Below are 27532 nucleotides of genomic sequence, written 5' to 3'. Positions count from 1 at the left end.
GGGACCCTGGGCATCTTTCTTTTTGTGTTTTTCCTGAGTCAGTAGAAAGGCCTCTTTAGTGTCCTAAGTTTTCATTACTGTGATCTTAATTGCTTACCGTCTGTAAGCTGTTAGTGTCTTAAAGACCGTTCCACAGGTGCATGTGCATTAATTGTTTATGGTTCAATTGAACAAGCATGGGAAACAGTGTTTAAACCCTTTACAATGAAGAACTGTGAAGTTATTTTGGGATTTTTACGAATTATCTTTGAAAGACAGGGTCTTGAAAAAAATATGTTTATTTTTTTCTGAGTTTAGTAGTTTAATTGCAGTTATTATAACTATGCCTTTAAGTTCATGTGGCAGCAATATTCAGCCTTCTGGCCTGGGAAGTGTTAACATCAGACAATCTTTCCTGGGTAGTTCTGCTGCAGCATAGTGACCCTAACGCTTCGAACACATCGACAGCATCATTGCATTTGGTACATTCATTACATTGGTACATTCATTACATTCATTTCCAATGAAACGCTGTGTTTTCCTTGCAGCATTGCGTTGCAGAGGCAGTTGCGTTGCGTTCGATGTGGTGCATACGTATCCAACGTATGCGTCAAGCTGTATGCGTAGACGACTTGACAGAAATGGTAGCAGAAGGTGAATGTTACATACATATCCAGATGATGCTGCATTCTATTTTGTGCAAAGACGCTGTCGGTGTGTTCGAAGCGTAATAGGGGATGGAATAAACGGCATTACATGCTTTTGCAGTCCTCCTGAAAGCAAATAAAACTTTAATATGTTTATTATAATGGAGAAATAGATAGAACAAGATACAGCCGCTGTGCTTGTTGGTGTTATGTTTTCATTTTACAGTAAATGCAGAATAGACATAATCAGTGTGTGTGAGAGAGAGGGAAAGATAAAGAGAGAGAGAGTGAAGTGTGTGTGTGTGTGTGTGTGTGTGTGTGTGTGTGTGTGTGTGTGTGTGTGTGTGTGTGTGTGTGTGTGTGTGTGTGTGTGTGTGTGCATGCCTCATGCTTCTCTATCATGGCTTTCAAGTGCTAATTCCAAAACTAGCTAGTTCTAGCACTAGTGTCATAGTTTATAATCAATTCTATAAATATGAGTGGGAGAGGTGTTTTTCTCCATACTCTGAGACACCATCCTGGGATACTAAAGTAAAAAGCAAAAATAAATAGATATTAGTGCAATATTCTACAGTAAAGCTAGACCCCGCATGGAAAGTCAATAGAGCCCCGCGGCCCACTAAACCTTTCATATCTCTCCAAAAACAGTTATGATGTCTCCAGTGGTGTAGTGGTGCCTGGAGAAGTAGATATACTCCGATTTTGCCAGACATTTCCCCAACGGCACACCCAGCGAAGGAAAGGTGCCCTGTGTGAATTTGTTTTAATGAGAAACATTCTGAATGACCAAAAATTATAAATCCCATATTGGTATATTCACAGTCAGACCAACCCAAGCTGTACTGTGCAAGTAGGCCTTCTGTTGAAGCAGATAAATTAGGTTTTCAACTGAGACAGAAATTCTAATTATTCAAATTGTACCAAAATGTTCAGGTTTTCACTCTCAAAGTCACACTTTTTTAATAGAAAAACAACAACATTGGATGTTCTAAGTCCACACCAATGCTTATATCAGATCATCAGACCATTTGTGAGGTCTTTGAAAAATCTAAGAATGTAGATTGTTGAGTGTAGTTACCCTTCAATTCAAGTGCTCAGCACATAGCACTGTTAGCAGTGTTTCTTTAGCATATGAGATGAAGTTTGCACAACAAATGGCCACTGGATTGACGCAAATAATCATGGTATTCTGCCAGGCTACTTTGTTGCTAGTTAACATTTAATGATAAGATAAGCTTATCATTAGCATCTATATTTTTCCTGTTCCGTAATTGTTTAAAACCCGGTGGTTTTACTTCATATTAAGAGGTATGTCTTACCTTGCTTCAAAGTAGCCTATAGTCAAAATCCCACCACGTGGAGCCAATTATTTTTTAAAGACTTCCTCATATTCGTTCTCCTGTTCAATTGGTTTTCTTTCAACTTTCTTTCATTGTCTAGCAGCCAAAGGCATTATCCTAGTCATATTAGCAACCCATGATAGTTGTTGCATCTTTAGATATCCCCTCTTTCTAAATTTCCATCTCTGTCCATGAAACTACTCGCAGGAGCGGTGCGCATTTTAGAACAATATTTTCATGCAATTTGCATTTTAGAATATTCACATGTAGGCCTACTAACATGTACACATTGCTGTGACTAAAATTTGAATAAATAATATACTGAACAAAAATATAAATGACATACAACAATTTCTAAGATTTTACTGAGTTACAGTTCATATAAGGAAATCAGTCAATTTAAGTAAATACATTAGGCCCTAATGTATGTATTTCACATGACTGGGACTACAGATCTGTTAATCACAGATACTTAAAAAAAAAAAGGTAGGGACGTGGATCAGAAAACCAGTCAATATCTGGTGGGACCATCATTTGCCTTATGTTACAAATGTATTGTGCTTAAAGGTCCAATGTAGCCATTTTATTTCAATATCAAATATTTTTGGGGTAACAATTAAGTACCTTATTAATTAAAATTGTCAAAAAATGTAAAAAAAATATTTCTTAGCAAAGAGCAATTTTTTAATCAATAATTTTGCTAGGATTGTCTGGGAGTGGTTAGAGTGGGGAGGGGAAAACTGAAAACCTGCTGTTATTGGGAGGTTTGGAACTCTCTTTCTTATTGGACTATTAATAACTAAGGGCAAAACTTAATTCCACCAAAACAGGCTACAATTTCAGCTTTCAGCTTTTACAATAAAAGTGCATTTTCATCATTTTCACAATTTCACATTATTATTCCAACCTCATAGTGGGGAAATGCTGTATGTGAACTGTTTCAAGAAGCTAGGCTTATGTCACATGTCACTACTTCACAGGAGAGGCATTTGAATTTGTATGTATTTTTTATCAAAATGTGTTTTTTGGAAGAAATGCCTTCTGGAACATGTGAACATTCATGTGCCTTAATAACAAACTTGTATGCCATCTGGAAAAAGACAGGAACCTTCCCGTTAGCCATGATTGGCTGAGATATTGGATGGGCAGGATATGCAGAGAGATGAGTTCGGATTGGCCTGCCATGTAGCACGCGTCTGTCTATAACGAGCTGCTCAGTATGTATAGATAATCCTTGCTACCATGGCTTTTATGAAAGATATAACGTTAGCCTATGAGATCTGCAAAAGTGTTGCTACTACCCTCAACAACATTGCTGCCCAGAATTTCGCAGGCAATATGTACAAAGATCAGTGGGAAAAAGTTGTGATGAACTACTTTATGTGTGAACCGGAGTGACTTGACACAACAATGGGCTGAACAAGTTGTAGCTAGCTACAAACCAAATGGAAAAGACACACTGCTGTTAAGGGTTCATCAATGTATACAGGTAAATGTCTAGCTACATTTTCAGATATTATACGTTTCTAATTTTGTCAGAAAGTGGTTTCATTGCAAGATAAAACATACTGTTAGCTAGCTAGCAAACGTTAGCTTGCTGGCTCGCTAGCTAACGTTACGTGTATAATCTGTGTAGAAATATAATTTATATCTCAGAAAGCAATTTGCATTGCTAGTTATAGCATAATGTTAGCTAGCTAGCTAAAATGTAACCTAGTTGGTTAGCTTTAGCTACAGTTGAAGTCGGAAGTTTACATACACCTTGGCCAAATACATTTAAACTCAGTTTTTCACAATTCCTGATATTTAATCCAAGTAAAAAATTCCCTGTTTTAGGTCAGTTAGGATCACCACTTTATTTTATGATTGTGAAATGTCAGAATAATATTATTTCATAATTATTTATTTCAGCTTTTATTTCTTTCATCACATTCCCAGTGTGTTTGAAGTTTACATACACTAAATTTGTATTTGGTAGCATTGCCTTTAAATTTTTTAACTTCGGTCAGATATGTCGGGTTGCCTTCACAAGCTCCCCACAATAAGTTGGGTGAATTTTGGCCCATTCCTCCTGACAGAGTTGGTGTAACTGAGTCAGGTTTGCAGGCCTCCTTGCTTGCACACGCTTTTTCAGTTCTGCTCACAAATTTTCTATGGTATTGAGGTCAGGGCTTTGTGATGGCCACTCCAATACTTTGACTTTGTTGTGCTTAAGCCATTTTGCCACAACTTTGGAAGTATGCTTGGGGTCATTGTCCATTTGGACGACCCATTTGTGACCAAGCATTAACTTCCTGACTGTTGTCTTGAGAAGTTGCTTTAATATGTCCACATACTTTTCCTCCCTCAAATGCCATCTATTTTGTGAAGTGCACCAGTCCCTCCTGCAGCAACGCACCCCCGCAACATGATGCTGCCACCCCAGTGCTTCACGGTTGGGACGGTGTTCTTCACCTTGCAAGCATCCCCTTTTTCCTCTAAACATAACGATGGTCATTATGGCCAAACAGTTCTATTTTTGTTTCATCAGACCAGAGGACATTTCTCCAAATAGTACGATCTTTGTCCCCATGTGCAGTTGCAAACCGTAGTCTGGCTTTTTTATGGCGGTTTTTCGAGCAGTGGCTTCTTCCTTGCTGAGTGGCCTTTCAGGTTATGTCAATATAGGACTTGTTTTACTGTGGCTATAGATACTTGTGTACCTTTTTCATCCAGCATCTTCACAAGGTAATTTGCTGTTCTGGGATTGATTTGCACTGTCAGGGTTTTCGCTGCTGGTTATTTGAGTCAAGTGCAGGAGAGCAGAGAATAGGGGATCAGGCGACTTTATTAGCCAAGAGCACCCAAATAGACGGGCGCAAAATACCGGCAAATATAATACAAACAGGTTCACCAAACAATAACCCTAATTAGGGTACAGGCAATACCAGGGTGAAAACCCAGACTGCCGCGAATAAACAAACCCATCACAAAACAACATGGGGGGAACAGAGGAATATACAGTGCCTTGCGAAAGTATTCGGCCCCCTTGAACTTTGCGACTTTTTGCCACATTTCAGGCTTCAAACATAAAGATATAAAACTGTATTTTTTTGTGAAGAATCAACAACAAGTGGGACACAATCATGAAGTGGAACGACATTTATTGGATATTTCAAACTTTTTTAACAAATCAAAAACTGAAAAATTGGGTGTGCAAAATTATTCAGCCCCTTTACTTTCAGTGCAGCAAACTCTCTCCAGAAGTTCAGTGAGGATCTCTGAATGATCCAATGTTGACCTAAATGACTAATGATGATAAATACAATCCACCTGTGTGTAATCAAGTCTCCGTATAAATGCACCTGCACTGTGATAGTCTCAGAGGTCCGTTAAAAGCGCAGAGAGCATCATGAAGAACAAGGAACACACCAGGCAGGTCCGAGATACTGTTGTGAAGAAGTTTAAAGCCGGATTTGGATACAAAAAGATTTCCCAAGCTTTAAACATCCCAAGGAGCACTGTGCAAGCGATAATATTGAAATGGAAGGAGTATCAGACCACTGCAAATGTACCAAGACCTGGCCGTCCCTCTAAACTTTCAGCTCATACAAGGAGAAGACTGATCAGAGATGCAGACAAGAGGCCCATGATCACTCTGGATGAACTGCAGAGATCTACAGCTGAGGTGGGAGACTCTGCCCATAGGACAACAATCAGTCGTATATTGCACAAATCTGGCCTTTATGGAAGTGGCAAGAAGAAAGCCATTTCTTAAAGATATCCATAAAAAGTGTTGTTTAAAGTTTGCCACAAGCCACCTGGGAGACACACCAAACATGTGGAAGAAGGTGCTCTGGTCAGATGAAACCAAAATTGAACTTTTTGGCAACAATGCAAAACGTTATGTTTGGCGTAAAAGCAACACAGCTGAACACACCATCCCCACTGTCAAACATGGTGGTGGCAGCATCATGGTTTGGGCCTGCTTTTCTTCAGCAGGGACAGGGAAGATGGTTAAAATTGATGGGAAGATGGATGGAGCCAAATACAGGACCATTCTGGAAGAAAACCTGATGGAGTCTGCAAAAGACCTGAGACTGGGACGGAGATTTGTCTTCCAACAAGACAATGATCCAAAACATAAAGCAAAATCTACAATGGAATGGTTCAAAAATAAACATATCCAGGTGTTAGAATGGCCAAGTCAAAGTCCAGACCTGAATCCAATCGAGAATCTGTGGAAAGAACTGAAAACTGCTGTTCACAAATGCTCTCCATCCAACCTCACTGAGCTCGTGCTGTTTTGCAAGGAGGAATGGGAAAAAATTTCAGTCTCTCGATGTGCAAAACTGATAGAGACATACCCCAAGCGACTTACAGCTGTAATCGCAGCAAAAGGTGGCGCTGCAAAGTATTAACTTAAGGGGGCTGAATAATTTTGCACGCCCAATTTTTCAGTTTTTGATTTGTTAAAAAAGTTTGAAATATCCAATAAATGTCGTTCCACTTCATGATTGTGTCCCACTTGTTGTTGATTCTTCACAAAAAAATACAGTTTTATATCTTTATGTTTGAAGCCTGAAATGTGGCAAAAGGTCGCAAAGTTCAAGGGGGCCGAATACTTTCGCAAGGCACTGTATATATGCAGTGTGATTAGGGAATGTAAACCAGGTGTGCGAGGAACAAGACAAAACAAATGGAACAATGAAAAATGGAGCGGCGATGGCTAGAAGGCCGGTGACGTCGACCACCGAACGCCACCCGAACAAGGAGGGGAGCCGATTTCAGCGGAAGTCGTGACATGCACTTTTCGCACCAAAGTAGGTTAATCTCTAGGAGACAGAAGGCATCTCCTTCCTGAGCGGTATGACGGCTGCGTGGTCCCATGGTGTTTATACTTGCGTACTATTGTTTGTACAGATGAACGCCGTACCTTCAGGCATTTGGAAATTGCTCCCAGGGATGAACCAGACTTGTGGAGGTCTCCAAATTTTTTCTGGGGTCTTGGCTGATTTCTTTTCATTTTCCCATGATGTCAAGCAAAGAGGCACTGAGTTTGAAGGTAGGCCTTGAAATACATCCACAGGTACATCTCCAATTGATTAAAATGATGTAAATTAGCCTATCAGAAGTTTCTAAGGCCATGACATAATTTTCAATCATTTTCCAAGCTGTTTAAAGGCACAGTCAACTTAGTGTATGTAAACTTCTGACCCACTAGAATTGTGATACAGTGAATTATAAGTGAAATAATCTGTCTGTAAACAATTGTTGGAAAAATTACTTATGTCGTGCACAAAGTAACCGACTTGCCAAAACTATAGTTTGTTAACAAGAAATTTGTGGAGTGATTGAAAAGCAAGTTTTTATGACTCCAACCTAAGTGTATGTAAACTTCTGACTTCAACTGTACTTGCAGATTCATACTCCAGCATTTAATGCATTGTGGCTAGCTATGACAATCTGTTTGTACTGTAGCTATGGGTTGAGATTATGGTTAATTGTTTAGATAGCTAGCTACATGTCTAAACAAAAGACTCCATTTCGCATGAGAATGATTACATGACTCATCAAGTTAGCCAGGTGTCTCTGGGGTTTATTATGGCCATCTATTGTATTTCATGAACATGTGTACCTGTCTAGACAATAGTGACCCATCCACTTAGCTAGATGTGGCTGGGGGTTGGTTATAGCATTTCTTTCACATGACCCATCAATTTAAATTAGGATATTGGCCAAAGTGTATTTTTACCTGGAGTTTTTCTTTATTGTAAGCTAATCTTTGGTTGTATATTACACTACCTTATTCACTTTGTTTAGCACATGGCGTCACATGTGAATCCTTAAATAGATGGATGGGGCTAAGGTGTGAACGATGCTGAATAGATATAGACAAAGAAGAGCTCTCCAGTAGGTGTACCAAAATATTCAAGGATCATTTCAACAAAAGTGGTGTTACAAGTTTATTAACTTTCAAAGCAGAAATACTTTCCCATTGTTCCTCATCTGCAGACTATGTTAAACAATTTTGTAGCTCTGAGTCCTTACTTATATGCAATGTAAAAAACACAATTTCAAATGTTGCTACATAAGACCGAATCGAGGCGGTGGGTCACATATATGTAAACCACAGGAAAATCACGTTTTTGACAGCGGGACAGATGCAACACTGTATACAGTACAACGTTTTGTTTCTGATGGGGAAGGTTTTCATTCATAGTCACTGAGAGAGTTACAGAGCTCTGAGGTTTATAATACCTCTGTCTGATTCATGTCATGACCAAGTTCCAAAGCTCTAAACTCTGTGGAGCTAAACCCATGTGGGTGCTTTTCTGGCTCACTGCTTAGCATCCCAATGTAGGCCTAGTATCCATGCTACAAGACACTCAGCTCAGTACAATGGATGTTAAACATTAACCGCTGACTTCTAACAAAGCGCTTTTGACTTTTGGTGAGATTTCCTCTACTTAATGTGTGGCTTAACATGCTTGCTGTGTAAGTCAATCTGTTGTAATCACAAATCATTCATTGTGAGGAAAGGTTTCCAACTAAGCTTCAATCCATGTTTGAATTACTGATACTTCAATCCGAAGAAGGCTTGAAATTGTGACTAGCAGTCACTATATAACAGCTGATTAAACAATTGATCTGGTGAACATCGTTCGCTTAAAAAGGAGTGGGCAGGAATACATCCATAGACAGCAACATAATCACACCTTGTAAGAAGGCCATTGAAGCATCAAGGGCATTGAAGCATCAAAACCACTTAAATTAAACCTACAGTACGATGAAGCAGCCTAGGACATATATACTTGACGGGAAATATACAATCAAAACCTGTTGAAAAACAATCATTACTCGTCAGATGTGTCATGTTTCCAATACCTTCCAGAGTCTTTGCAAAGAGCTCTTTTGACATGTGTGACCGACCGGCTCGATTCGGTCTTATGTAGCAAAATTTGAAATAGCGTTTTTTACATCGGATAAAAGTACAGACTCTGCTAGAAAATTATATATTATACACTACAGTTGAGGAACAATGGGAAACACATTCTGTTTTGAGAAAATGTCCCTTGGATATTTTGGTACACCTAATGGTGAGCTCTTATTTGTCTACACCATTCAGCATCGTTCACACTCTCTTAAGCTTTAGTCTCACCCATTTTTTAAGAATTCACATGTGAGGCCATGTGCTAAACATAGTGAGTGTGGTAGGTACTAAGCAACCACAGTTGTCAAATCAAATCAAAACAAAATGTATTTGTCACGTGCACCGAATTCACCTTACAGTGAAATGCTTACTTTCAGGCTGCAACCAATAGTGCGAAAAAAAGGTGTGTGTGTGTAGGTAAGTAAAGAAATAAAACAACAGTAAAAAGACATTTGAAAATAACAGTAGCAAGGCTACAGACACCAGTTAGTCAGGCTTATTGAGGTAGCATGTACATGTAGGTATGATTAAAGTGACTATGCATATATGATGAACAGAGAGTAGCAGTAGCGTAAAAAGAGGGGTTGGCGGGTGGTAGGACACAATGCAGATAGCCCGGTTAGCCAACGTGCGGGAGCACTGGTTGGTAGGGCCAATTGAGGTAGCATGTACATGTAGGTATGATTAAAGTGACTATGCATGTATGATAAACAGAGAGTAGCAGCAGCATAAAAGAGGGGTTAGGGGGAAGGGGTAGCACACAATGCAAATAGTCAGAGTAACCATTAGTTTACCTGTTCAGGAGTCTTTTGGCTTGGGGGTAAAAACTGTTGAGAAGCCTTTTTGTCCTAGACTTGGCACTCCGGTACCGCTTGCCATGCGGTAGTAGTGAGGACAGTCTATGACCGGGGTGGCTGGGGTCTTTGACAATTTTAGGGCCTTCCTCTGACACTGCCTGGTGTAGAGGTCCTGGATGGCAGGCAGCTTTGCCTCAGTGATGTACTGGGCCGTACGCACTACCCTCTGAAGTGCCTTGCGGTCAAGCAATTGCCGTACCAGGCAGTGATGCAACCGGTCAGGATGCTCTCGATGTTGCAGCTGTAGAACCTTTTGAGGATCTCTGGAACAATGCCAAATCTTTTTAGTTTCCTGAGGGGGAATAAGCTTTGTCGTGCCCTCTTCACGACTGTCTTGGTGTGTTTGGACCATTCTAGTTTGTTATTGATGTTGACACCAAGGAACTTGAAGCTCTCAACCTGCTTAACTACAGCCCCGTAGATGAGAATGGGGGCGTGCTCGGTGCTCCTTTTCCTGCAGCCCACAATCATCTCCTTAGTCTTGGTTAGGTTGAGGGATAGGTTGTTATTCTGGCACCACCCAGCCAGGTCTCTGACCTCCTCCCTATAGGCTGTCTCGTCGTTGTCGGTGATCAGGCATACCACTGTTGTGTCGTCAGGAAACTTAATGATGGTGTTGAAGTCGTGCCTGGCCATACAGTCGTGGGTGAACAGGGAGTACAGGAGGGGACAGCACGCACCCCTGGGGAGCTCTAGTGTTGAGGATCAGCGTGGCAGATGTGTTGCTACCTACCCTCCCCACCTGGGGGGGCGGCCCGTCAGGAAGTCCAGGATCCAGTTGCAGAGAGAGGTGTTTAGTCCCAGGTTCCTTAGTTTAGTGATGAGCTTTGAGGGTAGTATGGTGTTGAATGCTGAGCTGTAGTCAATGAATAGCATTCTCGCATAGGTGTTCCTTTTGTCCAGGTGGGAAAGGGCAGTGTGGAGTGCAATAGAGATTGCATCATCTGTGGATCTGTTTTGGCGGTATGCAAATTGGAGTGGGTCTAGGGTTTCTGGGATAATGGTGTTGATGTGAGCCATTACCAGCCTTTCACTAACAGCACTTCATGGCTATGGACGTGAGTGCTACGGGTCTGTAGTAATTTAGGCAGGTTGCCTTTGTGTTCTTGGGCACAGGGACTATGGTGGTCTGCTTGAAACATGTTGGTATTACAGACTCAATCAGGGACATGTTGAAAATGTCAGTGAAGACACCTGCCAGTTGGTCAGCACATGCCCGGGGCACACGTCCTGGTAATCCGTCTGGCCCCGCAGCCTTGTATATGTTGACCTGTTGAAATGTCTTACTCACGTCGGCAATGGAGAGCGTGATCACACAGTCGTCTGAAACAGCTGATGCTCTCATGCATGCCTCAGTGTTGCTTGCCTCGAAGTGAGAATAGAAGTGATTTAGCTCGTCTGGTAGGCTCGTGTCACTGGGCAGCTTGCAGCTGTGCTTCCCTTTGTAGTCTGTAATAGTTTGCAAGCCCTGCCCCATCCGACGACCGTCGGATCCGGTGTAGTATGATTCAATCTTAGCCCTGTATTGACGCTTTGCCGGGTTGATGGTTCGTCGCAGGGCATAGTAGGATTTATTGCAAGCTTCCGGGTTAGAGTTCCGCACCTTGAAAGCGGCTGCTCTACCCTTTAGCTCATTGCGAATGTTGCCTGTAATCCATGGCTTCTGGTTGGGGTATCTACGTCCAGTCACTGTGGGGACGACGTCCTCAATGCACTTATTGATAAAGCCAGTGACTTATGTGGTGTATTCCTCAATGTAATCGGAAGAATCCCAGAACATGTTCCATTCTGTGATAGCAAAACAGTCCTGTAGTTTAGCATCTGCTTCATCTGACCACTTTTTTATAGACGAGTCACTGGTGCTTCCTGCTGGAGACTCATATCTCCCTCACTAGCTTTAAGCACCAGCTGTCAGAGCAGCTCACAGATCACTGCACCTGTACATAGCCCATCTGTAAACAGCCCATCTATCTACCTACTGTCACGACTCCTACCGAAGGTGGCTCCCCTTCCTGTTCGGGTGTCACTCGGCGGTCGTCGTCACCGGCATACTAGCTTCCACTGATCCCTTTTCCCCCTTTATTGGTTTCACCTGTGTTCATTTTAGGCTGATTGGTCGGGCTTTATTTACCAGCAGGCCCGCCTACTGGTTGTGCGGAATTGTTTGGTGCATTAAACGATATAGCACTACCCTGAACTCTCTGCTTCCTGCCCCTGACTTCTCACCCACTATACCCCGGGCGTTACACCTACCTCATCCCCACACAGTATTTATTCCTTTATCTTGCTCCTTTGCACCCCAGTATCTCTACTTGCACATTCATCTTCTGCACATCTGTTTAAATTGCTATATTGTAATTACAGCAACCACCATGGCCTATTTTTTGCCTTAACTCCCTTATCTTACCTCATTTCACTCACTGTACATAGACTTTTTGTTTTCTTTTGTTCTGCTGTATTATTGACTATGTTTTGTTTATTCCATGTGTAACTCTGTGTTGTTGTATGTGTCAAATTGCTATGCTTTATCTTGGCCAGGTCGCAGTTGCAAATGAGAACTTGTTCTCAACTAGCCTACCTGGTTAAATAAAGGTGAAATAACAAAGTTTTAATCAGTTTTGCTTGTAAGCAGGAATCAGGAGGATAGAGTTGTGGTCGGATTTACCAAATGGAGGGCGAGGGAGAGCTTTGTACGTGTTTCTGTGTGTGGAGTACAGGTGATCTAGAATGTTTTTCCCTCTGGTTGCACTTTTAACATGTTAATAGAGATTTGGTAGAACTGATTTAAGTTTCCCTGCATTAAAGTCTCCGGCCACTAGGAGCGCCGCCTCTGGGTGAGTGGTTTCCTGTTTGCTTATTTCCTTATACAGCTGACTGAGTGCGGTCTTAGTGCCAGCATCTATTTTTGGTGGTAAATAAACAGCCACGAATAGTATAGCTGAGAAGTCTGTAGGCAAGTAATGTGGTCTGCAATTTATCAAATATACTCTACTTTAGGCGAGCAAAATCTAGAGACTTCCTTAGATTTCGTGCACCAGGTGTTGTTTACAATATGCACAGACCGTGTGAAGGTTTCACTTCGATTAAAAAAAATTGAATTACATGCACGCTGCACCTTGGCTCATTTATGACAGGGAATTTGAAGACAGCGATCGTGACACTTAAGCTAATTTGTATGCATTATTACAGGAAAATAATCTCACAACAAGATCATTATTTACAAGTTAATGGCAAGCTAATTACAGAAAATTGTTTGCAGTTGTGCGTGTGATGAAATAAAAGCAGGGCATACTACCAGATCATTTAAAAAAAACGAGGACACTGTCTCATTGGCATAACGTTATATCCTAATTTGACTTTGGTGCAGGTCATGTTGTTCTTCACATTACCATCTCTGGTAAACACACTATATTAAATAAAAAACTAAGTTTATTTGTCACATGCATAGGATACAGTAAAACGCTAGAGTGAATTGGTTACTTGCATAGTGGAGTCTTTTGTTTAGACATGTAGCTCGCTAAACAATGAAACATAATCCCAACTCATAACATTACTACCATACATGAATCTGCAGGTAGCTAAAGCTAACCAACTAGGTTCAATGTTGGCTAGCTATCTAATATTAGGCTATGACTAGCAATGCAAATGGATTTCTGAGATACAAATGACATTACTACAAAGATCATACACATAACGTTAGCTAGCAAGCTAGCCAGCTAACGTCAGCTAGCTAGTTAACAGTACACTTTAACTGGCAATGAAAACGACTTTCTGACAAAATTAGAAACGTATAATATCGGAAAATGTAGCTAGCTAGACTCTCTTACCCATATAAATGGAGGAATGCTTTTCCCTCTCTGTCACGGATGTCATGGTTGCCCTTAGTTTGAAGATGTAATCCGGAGACAGGTGTTTTATACAATAGCTTTCTTTGTGTTATCTTTTCAACTTCCTCCGCATATTTGCAATCAAACAGAGTTTTTTCCATCTCCTTAGTTATTTTGCTCTGCTTCCACTTGGTATTCCACTGATTTAAAAACTCAGTCCACCAGAAAGTGGAGAGCATTAGCAAGACTTTTGCAGTTCTTTGTGATATCTTTCAAAAAAGCAGCGTTAGAATTATTACCGACAAATACTGAGGAACTCATGTTACAGACAGAAGCATGCTACATGGCTACACAACTTTTTCTGTGGTTAAAACAACTAGACTCATAATTTAACAATTGTATTCATATTAGCAGATGGGGTCCACGTTTGTTATTAAGGCACATGAAGTTCACATGTTCTGGATGGCATTTCTGACAGAAAAACACATTTTGGTGAAAAAATATGTTTCCCTTCAAATACCTCTTCTTTGAAGTATTGACGTGTGACATACGCCTAGTCACATATAAAGGCTGTTGTCATTCTTTACGGTGACAGCTATTAATCATCAAATGCAATGTGAAATAGATGGGTATACATGCTGTAGCAAAGACATAACATTAAAATTTTAGCTGACTCAAATGCTTGCTAGGTATAATGCATGATAACTCAAAATAGGATGTTTTTTGCTGCTAGCCTGCTCCGGGCTGAGCCACACACAATCAGACTCTTTAACAATGCCCCCAGTTCTACCAGGGCTTCTACAGCATGACCAACATTCAACATAACTTCTACCTTACAAAACAGTTATGTATAGTCAGGATAGATCACCATTACACTGAAGAGCTGAATGGTTTGGTCACATACAAAATAAATTACATCTGCAAGAATGCATACCATACCTGACATTGACAGTGAAAGAGAACAAGGTATTGCACAATATAAGCCTTTTTTAAATTCCAATCCATTTTAAATCATATTGCCACCATTCAATCTCAGCTAAAAACAGCCAACCTTAAACACATCTAGTATTCAAGTCAACCACTTCTCTTCTCTAAAAAAGTTATTGAACTAACAGCCGAAGTCTGTTTGAATGAAGTATCAGTGTTCACTTACCTCTTACACTTTCAGAGAGCATTTCAGTGGGTAGCATGGATCTGCTAATGGTAACAACCAAAGAGGGGTCCAGCTAGTTGTGATAAAAAAGGGAGCAATTTGCTACTTCCAACCTGGGAGTTACATTCCAATTAGAACTACATCATAGTAATCCCCCAAAACCTCAGTCCAAGCACATAAAAACATCATTTGGAAGCAAGAACTTTAATATGCATCTTTGACCCCCATCCCATTGTCTGAGGATGGCTGGAACCCCTTAAGCACGGACAATGTGATGATTCTTTGAACTATAGAACGTCTCTTTATGCAGGCCACTGAACTACTCCACAGTGTGTGTGTGTGTGTGTGTGTGTGTGTGTGTGTGTGTGTGTGTGTGTGTGTGTGTGTGTGTGTGTGTGTGTGTGTGTGTGTGTGTGTGTGTGTGTGTGTGTGTGTGTGTGTGTGTGTGTGTGTGTGTGTGTGTGTGTGTGTGTGAGTGAGTGAGTGACAACGCAAAGGCGGCATGATCTTTGGATCAGCTAGCTCAAAGTGGTTAGACTATTAATTTAGCAAAAAATATTGTGACAATACCAAATGGACAGCCCAAGGCTTGCTCACGTGTGTAGAGATACAAAAGGGATATTGAAGGAAGTAAGACCTGCAATCACTTAGAGGTGGATTCACTCCGTATCGCCAAAGCATTGCGGAAGATACATGTTAAGAGAGAGAGAGAACAAGACCCCACCTGGAAAATGTTAATGAAGTCCTCATGATCTACACACAATCAGCGCTGCCCTGATATGAACCCTCCCCTGCTGTCAGTAATAACCTTTGATCTTGTGCCACTGTTCCTGTGCCATGCCTCTGTTCCTACTTCAGGCCACTCCAGGTGTCAGAGTAGCACCAGACAGTCGAATGTCCCTCAGCGTCTAATTATGGGCTGATTTGATAAGGGTGCTCAACCTGAACCAGCCCTCTTGATAAACGTGCCATGTACGCATAGAAGGTTAGATCTTAATACAGCCCTGCATCTCACACAATGTCTGGGGATATTGAAGCACGGGGGTGGTGGGGGTTAGGACAAGTATTTCTAGCGATCCTGGATCGTCTCCGTCTCCACATCCGGACAGAGTAAAATCATTTCAGGTATCGCACGGGTGTCAACAACTACTGGTGGAATGTCTCCCTTACATTTGGCAAAATGTCATTTTGGATTGTGCGTAAGGCCATCCATCACCTTGTGTGTATTACTAACAGTAAGAGGTTACTGTATATGTGAACTCACAAGGTCATATCCTGCAGGTACTGCAATCTTTTGACCTCCTTATAATTGCTTCTGTCACCACATGGTTATTATCATCCTACCATATTTCTGTCAGTGCTCAATGATCCTGACTGAAATCCCACTGGGACTATGCAAATGTTCAACACAGCATCGTGGGATATGGTCTTTATTATGTCATCACTGAACAACACCCAAATGTGACCATTGACACGACCTTCAAACAGCCACATTTAAACTGACAATACCTCAAAAGGTTCGCTTTAGGGAAATATTTCTAGAAAATAAGAAAAACCCACACGAGGTAAAACATAAATGCTAAATTTCAATTAATAACACTGTAATATGTCTCAGACTTGTCATTGTTTAGTAATGTCTCATGCAGTGTTGCGCCAGATGAGAGAGAACCATTAGTTAGTCATGGGAGTGTTCCAACCTTGTTTAATTTGTGTTTTATAACATACACGCAAACCTTCCTCGCATGAGCCCAGGGTAATAATGAAGAGGCAATGAGTCACAAGTGCAAACTACTACTACTACTACTACTACTACTACTACTACTACTACAACAATCAGAACACACAATGCTGTGAGTTATAAAATTGTCTCCAATATCTATTTGGCTTGCATAGCATTTTGATGAAAAGAAAGACAAGTCCCAGTTGCACAATATGTAGAGTGAGGCCATCTTGAATACTGGTGTTTTCAGGTATTTTTTGGCCTACCCATCATTCCCTATGCTATTCTCTACTGTGCATTCATAAATCTAAAGAAGTACTTCATTATATTAGAATGGACAATGTATAGCCTCTGGTTCTGATTAGTTATCAGAGCATTATAACCTCTTTGGTTCGCCTTATTAATACTGTATCTTAAGATGCCTTGAGCCTCCTCTTCTCTTACTGACAATAAAGATAGAGTAATGTAAGGAAGTCCTCGTGTCATGTACTGAAGACCTGACATCATTCGTCTAGCTCCTTTGGTGCAGTCCAGAACTCTCAAACTGTGCAATGCGTACAAGGAGGAGAATGTAAGGGAATAATTTTGTCTTAGGCTATACACATTCTGTGTGTGCTGCATTGCAGATTTAATTGAATTCCATCGCTTCATTATAAACTCAATGCCACATGTCTTCTGACTTGCATTGAGATGTCTTGAGGGAGATTATACATCACTCAACTATTGACAAAACCTCTTTGTCAATAGTTATTAAGGGATAGTCTTAACAAGAGAAGAGGTTTAGCAAACCAGGGATTACACAAGTCAATGTAACCTCAGGCAGAATAGAACTCATTTAACTCAGATACTAAACACATCTTGCTGATGTAGTCCTATACTGTGGCTTGGATGCATAGAGCATGGCAAAGGCTAGTCATTTAGAGTATAGGACACCATGCAATAAATGCGACGCCTGGAACATATACACCAAACTCCAGCTGTGGTAATCCGCACATAAGACAAGTCACAGTGTGTCCTACCACTGTCTACCATAGTCGGAGTTATGTGCCTGTGTGGAGAAAAGGGCAGAAGGTTTCTTCACATTATACAATTCAGATGGACAGACAAAGAGTAATGAATTATAGGACTGCCTTGAATAACAGTCAGGGCTAAACCTTAGGACTTTTCACAAACTATGTTCCGGGCTCCGCATCCTAGCAATCTAGGACGCCATTGCGTTCACTGTGCGGTGCCCTATCTCGGGCTAACCAAGGCTGACCACTCCTGCTCTCTGGGACAAGTCACCAAATTTAAAGTTTAATGGAGACACAAATCACTCATCTCTTTTCCTGAGATGATCACCCCTCTCCGAATATATGACCACGCATGCAGGCCTACACACAAACAACTTCGAAAGCATTGACCTATAATGTACATGTGAACCAGGGGCATTATCAGAGGCGTGGCAGCGCTACTGTCACGATCGTTATAAGGAGTGGACCAAAGCACAGCGTGGTTTGGGTTCGTCATAATATATTTTAAATGTGAACCAGCAACAAAACAATAAAGAGTAACAAACAAACAAACGTAGAGTTTTGTAGGGCTCAAAAGCAACAATACAAAAACAAGATCCCACAAACAAGTGGAAAAAAGGCTGCCTAAGTATAATCCCCAATCAGAGACAACGATAGACAGCTGCCTCTGATTGGGAACCATACCCGACCAACAAAGAAATAGAAAACATAGAATACACATAGAAATAATAAACTAGAACACCCCCCAGTCACGGCCTGACCTACTCCACCATAGAAAATAAAGGCTTTCTATGGTCAGGACGTGACAGCTACCCTTAGTGTTCCCCCTTTCTCATTGGGTAAGAGTGCTGTTTGGATACCGGCCGTGCACAATCTCTTTAGAGGGCAGACTGGAGAAAAGGGCACAACAGGGTGACTGTAAGCTCTGTACAGGGCTTAACAACAGGTGCAACCAACAGACAGAATGGGGGGTGGTGAACATGACAACTTGCGGGCAGTGGGTTCTGAACTACAATGACAAAAAAAGAATACAAAAAAATATTTACCACCTCCTGAAAGGGCACTTTGGAGCCTGGAAGGGCAAAGGGGCATGTACTCTACGACAGCACCTCTTACACCCCAGGAGGTTGAAAAGGTTTGTCATGGGCCCTCAAATCCTCAAAAAGTTATACATTTTGAATGGCTGCATCACTACCTAGTATGGCAATAGCACTGCCCCCAATCACATGGAGCTACAGAGTGTGGTGCGGACAGCCAGTACATCACTGGGGCCTAGCCTCCTGCCACCCAGGAAATCTATATCAGGCGGTGTGGTAGAAAGGCCCGGAAAATCTTTAAAGACTCCAACCACCCAAGCCATAGACTATTCTCTCTGCTTCCGCATGGCAAGCGGTACCGGTGCATCAAGTCTGGCAACAACATGCTCTTAAACAGCTTCTATCCCCAAGCAATAAGACTGACAAATAGCTAACAAAATCGCTACACGGATGATCTGAATTTACCTTTTATCTTCATTGACCTTTAACTGTATCTATGCAGACTCAGAGGGCCCTACACACTCACGCTCATTCCATCATCTGCTCACTCACAAAGTATATGCACATACAGTGCATTTGGAAAGTATTCAGACCCCTTGACATCTTCCACATGTTGTTATGTTACAGCCTTATTCTAAAATTGATTAAATTGTTTATTTTCCTCATCAATCTACACACAATACCCTATAATGACAAATCAAAAACAGGTTTTTAGAAATGTATAAAAAATAAAAACTGAAATATTACATAGGTATTCAGACCTTTACTCAATACTTTGTTGAAGCACCTTTGGCAGCGATTACAGTCTTGAGTATTCTTGGCACACACATATTTGGGGAGTTTCTCCCATTCGTCGCTGCCGATCCTCTCAAGCTCTGTCAGGTTGGATGGGGAGCGTCGCTGAACAGCTATTTTCAGGTCTCTCCAGAGATGTTCAATCAGGTTCAAGTCCGGGCTCTGGCTGGGCCACTCAAGGGCATACAGAGACTTGTCCCGAAGCAACTCCTGCGTTGTCTTGGCTTTGTGCTTAGGGTTGTTGTCCTGTTGGAAGGTGAACCTTCACCCCAGTCTGAAGTCCTGAGAGCTCTAGAGCAGGTTTTCATCAAGGATCTCTCTAACCTTTGCTATGTTTATCTTTCCCTCGACCCTGACTAGTCTCCCAGTCCCTGCCACTGAAAAACATCCCCACAGCATGATGCTGCCACCACCATGCTTCACAGCAGGGATTCAGGGTTTCATCAGACCAGAGAATCCTGTTAATCATGGTCTGAGAGTCTTTTTGCAAACACCAAGCTGGCTGTCATGTGCTTTTTACTGAGGAGTGGATTCCATCTGTCCACTCCACAATAAAGGCCTGATCAGAGGAGTGCTGCAGAGATGGTTCTCCTTCTGGAAGGTTCTCCACCTCTCCAAGGAAGAACTCTGGAGCTCTGTCAGAGTGACCATAGGGTTGTTGGTCACCACCCTGACCAAGTCCCTTCTCCACTGATTGCTCAGTTTGGCCAGGCAGCTAGCTCTAGGAAGAGCCTTGTTGGGTTCAAACGTCTTCCATTTAAGAATGATGGATGCCACTGTGTTCTTGGGGAACTTCAATGCTGCAGACATTTTTTGGTACCCTTCCCCAGATCTGTGCCTCAACACAATCCTGTCTCGGAGCTCTACGGAAAATTCCTTCGACCTCATGGCTTCGTTTCTTCTCAGACACGCACTTTGAAATGTGGGATCTTATATAAACAGCACCTGATGTCACAGGAAGGCCAAAAAGATAATCAAGGACAACAACCATCTGAGCCACTGCCTGTTGTGAAAAACTGAGTTTAAATGTATTTGGGATGGTGTTTTTCGGCTTGCAAGCATCCCCCGTTTTCCTCCTTTTAACATAATGACGGTCATTATGGCCAAACAGTTCTATTTTTTGTTTCATCAGACCAAGGGACATTTTTCCAAACAGTACGATCTTTGTCCCCATGTGCAGTTGCAAACCGTATTCTGGCTTTTTTATGGCGGTTTTGAAGCAGTGGCGTCTTCCTTGCTGAGCGGACTTTCAGGTTGTGTCGATATAGGACTTGTTTACTGTGGATATAGATACTTGTGTACCTTTTTCGTCCAGCATCTTCACAAGGTCTTTTGCTGTTGTTCTGGGATTGATTTGCACTTTTCACACCAAAGTACGTTCATCTCTAGGATACAGAAAGTGTCTCCTTCCTGAGTGGTATGACAGCTGCGTGGTCCCATGGTGTTTATACTTGCGTACTATTGTTTGTACAGATGAACCTGGTACCTTCAGGCGTTTAGAAATTGCTCCCAAGGATGAACCAGACTTGTGGATGTCTACAATTTTGGCTGATCTCTTTTGATTTTCTCATGATGTCAAGCAAAGAGGCACTGAGTGTGAAGGTAGGCCTTGAACTACATCCACAGGTACACTTACAATTGACTCAAATGATGTCAATTAGCCTATCAGAATCTTCTAAAGCCATGACATCATTTTCTGGAATTTTCCAAGCTGTTTAAAGTCACACTCAACTTAGTGTATGAAAACTTCTGACCCACTGGAGTTGTGATACAGTGTATTATAAGTGAAATAATCTCTCTGTAAACAATTGTTTGAAAATGACTTGTGTCAAACACAAAGTAGATGTCCTAACTGACTTGCCAAAACTGTAGTTTGTTAACAAGAAATTTGTGGAGTGGTTGAAAAACGAGTTTTAATGAATCCAACCTAAGTGTATGTAAACTTCTGACTTCAACTGTATATACTGTATTCTATACTATCTATTGCATTTTAGCCTATGCACTCTGTCATTGCTCATCCATATATTTATATATTCTTATTCCATTCCTTTAATTAGATTTGTGTGTATTAGGTATTTGTTGTGAAAATGTTTGATATTACTTGTTAGATATTGCTGCACTGTCGGAACTAGAAGCACAAGCATTTTGCTACACTCGCAATAACATCTGCTAACCATGTGTATGTGACCAATACATTTGATTTGATGTGTGTGCCTTTCCAAATCAAGTCCAATCAATTGAATTTACCACAGGTGGATGCCAATCAAGTTGTAGAAACAGCCTAAGGATGATCAATGGAAACAGGATGCATCTGAGTTCAATTTCGAGTCTCTTAAAAAAGGATCTGTACATACATTTAACAAAATCTGTATTCATTTTGTCATTATGGGGTATTATGTGTAGATGGATGAGGACAAAAATAATGTAATTCATTTTAGAATAAGGCTTTAACGTAACAAATTCTGGGAAAAAGCCAAGGGGTCTGCATACTTTACACACACCAGTGGTGACCTGTCATTCAGGGCAGGTGGGGCAGAGGCTGTTTTTAGCCCCGCCTGTTTAGCTAAAAAATATATATATATATATATATATATATATATATATATATATATATATATATATATATATATATATATATATATATATATATATATTATATATATTTAAATACAGTACCAGTCAAAAGTTTGGACACACCTACTCATTCCAGGGTTTTTCTTCATTTTTACTATTTTCTACATTGTAGAATAATTGTGAAGACAACAAAACTATGAAATAACACATATGTAGTAACCAAAAAAGTTTTAAACAAACCAAGATATATTTTATATTTGAGATTCTTCAAAGTAGCCTTTGCCTTGATGACAGCTTTGCACATCCTTGGCATTCTCTCAACCAGCTTCAATTAACAGGTGTGACTTGTTAAAAGTTCATTTGTGGAATTTTTTTCCTTCTTAATGAATTTGTGTTGTGACGAGGTAGGTGTACACAGAGAATAGCCCTATTTGGTAAAAGACCACCTCCAAATTATGGCAAGAACAGCTCAAATAAGCAAAGAGAATTGACAGTCCATCATTACTTTCAGGATCGGTGTCCCGTCCACGGGAGTCTTGAGCTAACGTAGGCTAATGCGATTAGCATAAGGTTGTAAGTAACATGAACATTTCCCAGGACATACTATAGACATATCTTAATTGGCAGAAAGCTTAAATTATTGTTAATCTAACTGCACAGTCCAATTTACAACAGCTATTACAGTGAAAGAATACCATGCTATTGTTTGAGGAGAGTGCACAGTTTTGAACATGAAAAGTTATTAATAAACCAATTAGGCACATTTGGGCAGTCTTGATACAACATTTTGAACAGAAATGCAATGGTTCATTGGATCAGTCTAAAACATTGCACATACACTGCTGCCATCTAGTGGCCAAAATGTAAATATGAACTGGGCTGGAATATTACATTATGGCCTTTCTCTTGCATTTCAAAGCTGATGTTACAAAGAAATTACAAAAAAAACGGTTGTTTTTGTCTTTGTATTATCTTTTACCAGATCGAATGTGCTATATTCTCCTACATTCCTTTCACATTTCCACAGACTTCAAAGTGTTTCCTTTCAAGTGGTATTAAGAATATGCATATCCTTGCTTCAGGGCCTGAGCTACAGGCAGTTAGATTTGGGTATGCAATTTTAGATGAAAATGTAAAAAAAAAAAAAAAAAGGGCAGACATGAAGGTCAGTCAATCCAGATGTGTCAAGAACTTTCAAAGTTTCTTCAAATGCAGTTACAAAACCATCAAGCGCTATGATGAAACTGGCTCTCATGAGGACCGCCACAGGAAAGGAACACCCAGAGTTACCTCTGCTGCAGAGGTATTCATTAGAATTAGAGAGTTACCAGCCTCAGAAGTTGCAACCCAAATACATGCTTCACAGAATTCAAGTTAGACACATCTCAACATCAACTATTCAGAGGAGACTGCATGAATCAGGCCTTCATGATCTAATTGATGCAAAGAAACCACTACTAAAAGTCCAAATTTGAGATTTTAGTTACACCCGCCGTGGCTTTGTGAAACGTGGATCAACGGATGATCTCCGCATGTGTGGTTCCCACCATGAAGCATTGAGGAGGAGGCGTGATGGTGTGGGGGCCTTTGCTGGTGACACTGTCTGTGATTTTTTTAGAATTCAAGACACACGTAACCAGCATGGCTACCACGGCATTCGACATCTATACGCCATCCCATCTGGTTTTGACTTTGTGGGACTATCATTTGTTTTTCAACAGGACTTTGTAAGGGATTTTTGACCAAGACGGAGAGTGATGGAGTGCTGCATCAGATGACCTGGCCTGATGATGACCTTTTTTATTAGACCTTTATTTAACTAGGCAAGTCAGTTAAGAACATATTCTTATTTTCAATGACAGTCTAGGAACAGAATGACAGATTTGTACCTTGTCAGCTCGGGGATTTGAACTTGCAACCTTCACGGTTACTAGTCCAACGCTCTAACCACTAGGCTACCCTGCCGCCCCACAATCACCGGACCTCGACCCAATTGAGGTGGTTTGGGTTGAGTTGGACAGCAGAGTGAAGTAAAAGCAGCCAACATATGTGGGAAATCCTTCAAGACCGTTGGAAAAGCATTCCAGGTGAAGCTGGTTGAGAGAATGCCAAGAGGATGCAAAGTTGTCATCAAGACAAAGGGTGGCAGATTTGTTTAACACTTTTTTGGTTAGTACATCATTCCATGTGTGTTATTTTATAGTTTTGATGTCTTCACTATTATGTCTTCACTACAATGTAGAAAATCGTAAAAATAAAGAAAAGGCCTGGAATTAGTAGGTGTGTCCAAACTTTTGACTTTAAGTTTTTATCTAATGTATTATTATTTTTTCTTTTTAATGTTCATGTTATTTTGGCACTAATACGTGACACATATCAGTTTGCAAACAATTAAACTTATTCGGGATCACTGTCCCTTCCACGGGAAAGTTGAGCTAACGTAGGCTAATGCGATTAGCATGAGGTTGTAAGTAACAAGAAAATTTCCTAGGACATAGACATATCTGATATTGGCAGAAAGCTTAAATTCTTGTTAATCTAACTGCACTATCCAATTAACAGTAGCTATTACAGTGAAAGAATACCATGCTAGTTAGTCAGACATCGCAAATTCAACAATGAGTGGTTTGGAAGGAATCAGTGGCTAACTGCAAGCATTGCAAATGAATCACTATTTTGCTTCCCCTGCCTGCTATTCGGTGGAGAGGGTGTGTGGTCCAAGTCTGGGTTTAAGGGTCTCTTTCCAAGCTTAAAATGATTAACATTCACAAGCAACACCATGAACCAGAAAAGGTTGAATACATTGGCCATGCTGTCAATCCATCATGACTTCTGCAACGTTAAAAACACCTGGAAACCGACAACTGAGCTCCGAATAGGAAAATACGTTTTTTAACGGTCATCCAACTCGGAATTCCAAGTTAGGAACTCTGACCTCCTCTAGTGCTCCGACCTGAAGATCACTGACGTCATGATTCAATCTAGTTAATTTCCGAGTTCCCGATTGTCTTGAAAGCCCCGTAAATTCAGAGAATGCCAGTCTAAGTTACATGACTAAATTTACCCACAAGAAGGACTTCCGCACCACCTTCCTGTTCAAGTGAGCACAGCACAGTCCAAAAATATATTGCATGCTGCTACATAAATGATGTACTATGCCAGGGAGATATGTATACTGTAGCAGAGAAAGTAATACTAATTGTATGTTGTTTAGTAATCTATTAGTAGCCCATGTGCCTCGCCCTAATAATTTGGTCACATTCCCCCTCATAACTTAGCTTGCTGTTTGACTTGGTGGTGCAAATGTAGCCTATATCCTGTTTTTAGAGAAATTTCATTGTCGAATATTTTAAGAGCTTCCATTGTCTGCTCATATGCCCCCTTTATTTATCCTATGGTTCTGACTTGTTGTACAGGGAGAATACTATAATGCCCATGCTCTGAATTATGTCACTGTACATTTAAAAAGCCCTGAACAAATAGTTATATAGACTACGTCGTCTTAGCTTGCTCATTAATGTCTTAATCGAAATGACGGATTACCTCTTATCTGCTCATCGCTTCCTTATGCCATAGTGTGTACATCTCAATTGTCAGTCAAAAACATTTGTTTAAGCAGGTCAGCCATATCAGCAATGTTTTTTAAAAAGGCACTAAATGAGGCTGAATGAACTCTTTTGCTGCCAGACAAGGCTCCGCTGATAGCCAGGTGTAGCGGTGGTAATGATAGCTCTTCGGCTGGGACAGCTTTATGTAGGCCCTAACAGTTTGTGGGCACCGTTTGTCACCGTTATAGTGCAATTGATATATTGTTTAGTGTTGTGACTTTGCTGGCATGCATAAAACTTTGCCGGCTTGCCCCACCAAGATTTAAATGCTAAAATCGCCACTGACACACATACACACCCACTCACAAACAAGTTGCTGGTACTGTTTATCTTAAATCATGTTGCCTAGTTACGTTACATATCTACCTCCATCACTCCAGTATCCCTGCACATTGTAAATATGGCATTGGAACTAACCCTGTATATAGTATGCTTACTTACTTATTAATTTCTTCATTATTTCTTCTTCTTCTTCTTTTTTTTCTAGTATTACATTATTATTGATTGTCATGGATTATTGCATTGTTGGTCTTTGAGTTTGCAAGTAAGGCATTTCACTGTACTTGTGCATGTGACATTAAAACTTTAAACTGAAACTTTAAACCTGATCGGTGCACATGGCTCCATGCACATCAGTGACAGTTGTTTCCAATTTTCGAAATAAATAAACAGTATCTAAATATTTATCAGAAAAAAAAGACGAATGGAAGGTAGCTGCCAGGAATTGGGCTGCATAAGGTGTGTGGCTGTTCAATCCTTGAGGTAAATCCACAGGCGAGAGAGAGAACGAGAAAGAGCGAGAGAGAGAGAAAGAGAGAGAGAGACCTGACCCATGCGCGTGAAGGCGCTATATAGCTCCTTGACTCAGTGGAGAAAAGTGTGATTTTTGGATGCTTCGCATAAAACAAAAGCGCTGATCATTCGACTCGGGGGGACATGACGTCTTTAAAGCGACTGCTTATCGTGAAACAACGCTTGGTTTTGCCTGCAGCTACAGTTTACAGTAAAACATTAATAGTATATCACCCTTGCGTAATCCAATGTGAACGCTGATGCACTCAATGTGATTTAAAACTTCACTTTCAAGAGATTAACCGAACGGTAGTCTACCTTGGGTAGAGTAGTTTAACCATGGTGACGCAATGTCAATGATGAAATGTATTGCTAATAATTATTAACACGTTAAAATGGTTTATTACTGGCATCCCCGTATACTGAATTTATTATACACTGCATTTAGTCATTTTATTTGAAAGGACTAGACTAGATCATAGAACCACACACAACAAACACAATAGTTTATATAATCCTATATATTACAAAGGCTGCAGGCTACACACATTCCAATACATTTCAACGACCTCTACACATTATTCCCTTACTGAAATATTACGACGGTCATATCAAACGTAAAATAATGTCTTACCATGTTGTCTCCAAAAGCACCCAAATCCTATTCCGATTGTCACAGAATCCAACTGACACTAGAACACATCCTCACACAAGCACATCAGCCCTCGACCGCCCCCTGTCTCTCGCCTACACTTAAAAGGGAAACTCCGTGGCCAGAAATAACAACTATTGTACGAGTTAGTGTATTTCTGTTGGCAAGCACGAATATCAAGCATCGAAACTCTGCTGCGCACAGCACATAGCTTACAGAAATCAACTACTCGTTGAAATTCCGACGCTCTCTCTCTCTCTCGGCCTGAGCAAATACTCATGACGTTAAGCAGTAATCGTATTACGCGGGGCAGTAAAGGTGAAGTCGGGTAAATCTGTATTTTCCCCCTGTCCACGTCGTCAGACAGAGCAGCTCTACCTGGCCAACTCCTACTACACAGAGGGGTAGGGAGGGACAGTAAAGACACACAGGACCATGCTAGTCTACACTTTTGTTTCTATAGGGTGTTGTACACTTGGATTAAGAATGGGAGAAATTACCTTTGACATGGTTATGTCACATACTCTATTTTCACCAAGTCTATTTTATAAATGATGAACACATTTAAAATATTAATCCAATCAATAGGCTATAGCACAGGTGAAAATAATTGTGTCCCAACTGA

General features: G+C 40.8%; 1 protein-coding gene across 1 annotated transcript in view; it reads right to left on the bottom strand.

Annotated features, from left to right (window-relative positions):
- LOC139411624 (protocadherin-15-like) overlaps positions 1 to 27102 on the bottom strand; it is a 269777-nt gene extending 242675 nt beyond the window's left edge. Inside the window, exon 1 of the mRNA XM_071158218.1 lies at positions 26890 to 27102. The gene's annotated coding sequence lies outside the window, so the exon portion shown is untranslated. The remainder of the gene's footprint in view (positions 1 to 26889) is intronic.
- Positions 27103 to 27532: the final 430 nt, after the last annotated feature.

This window comes from Oncorhynchus clarkii, chromosome 1 (assembly GCF_045791955.1).
Source record: "Oncorhynchus clarkii lewisi isolate Uvic-CL-2024 chromosome 1, UVic_Ocla_1.0, whole genome shotgun sequence".
Taxonomy (NCBI): Eukaryota; Metazoa; Chordata; class Actinopteri; order Salmoniformes; family Salmonidae; genus Oncorhynchus; species Oncorhynchus clarkii.
Note: the sequence above shows the minus strand (reverse complement) of the source record. Positions and strands in the feature narration are given on the sequence as shown.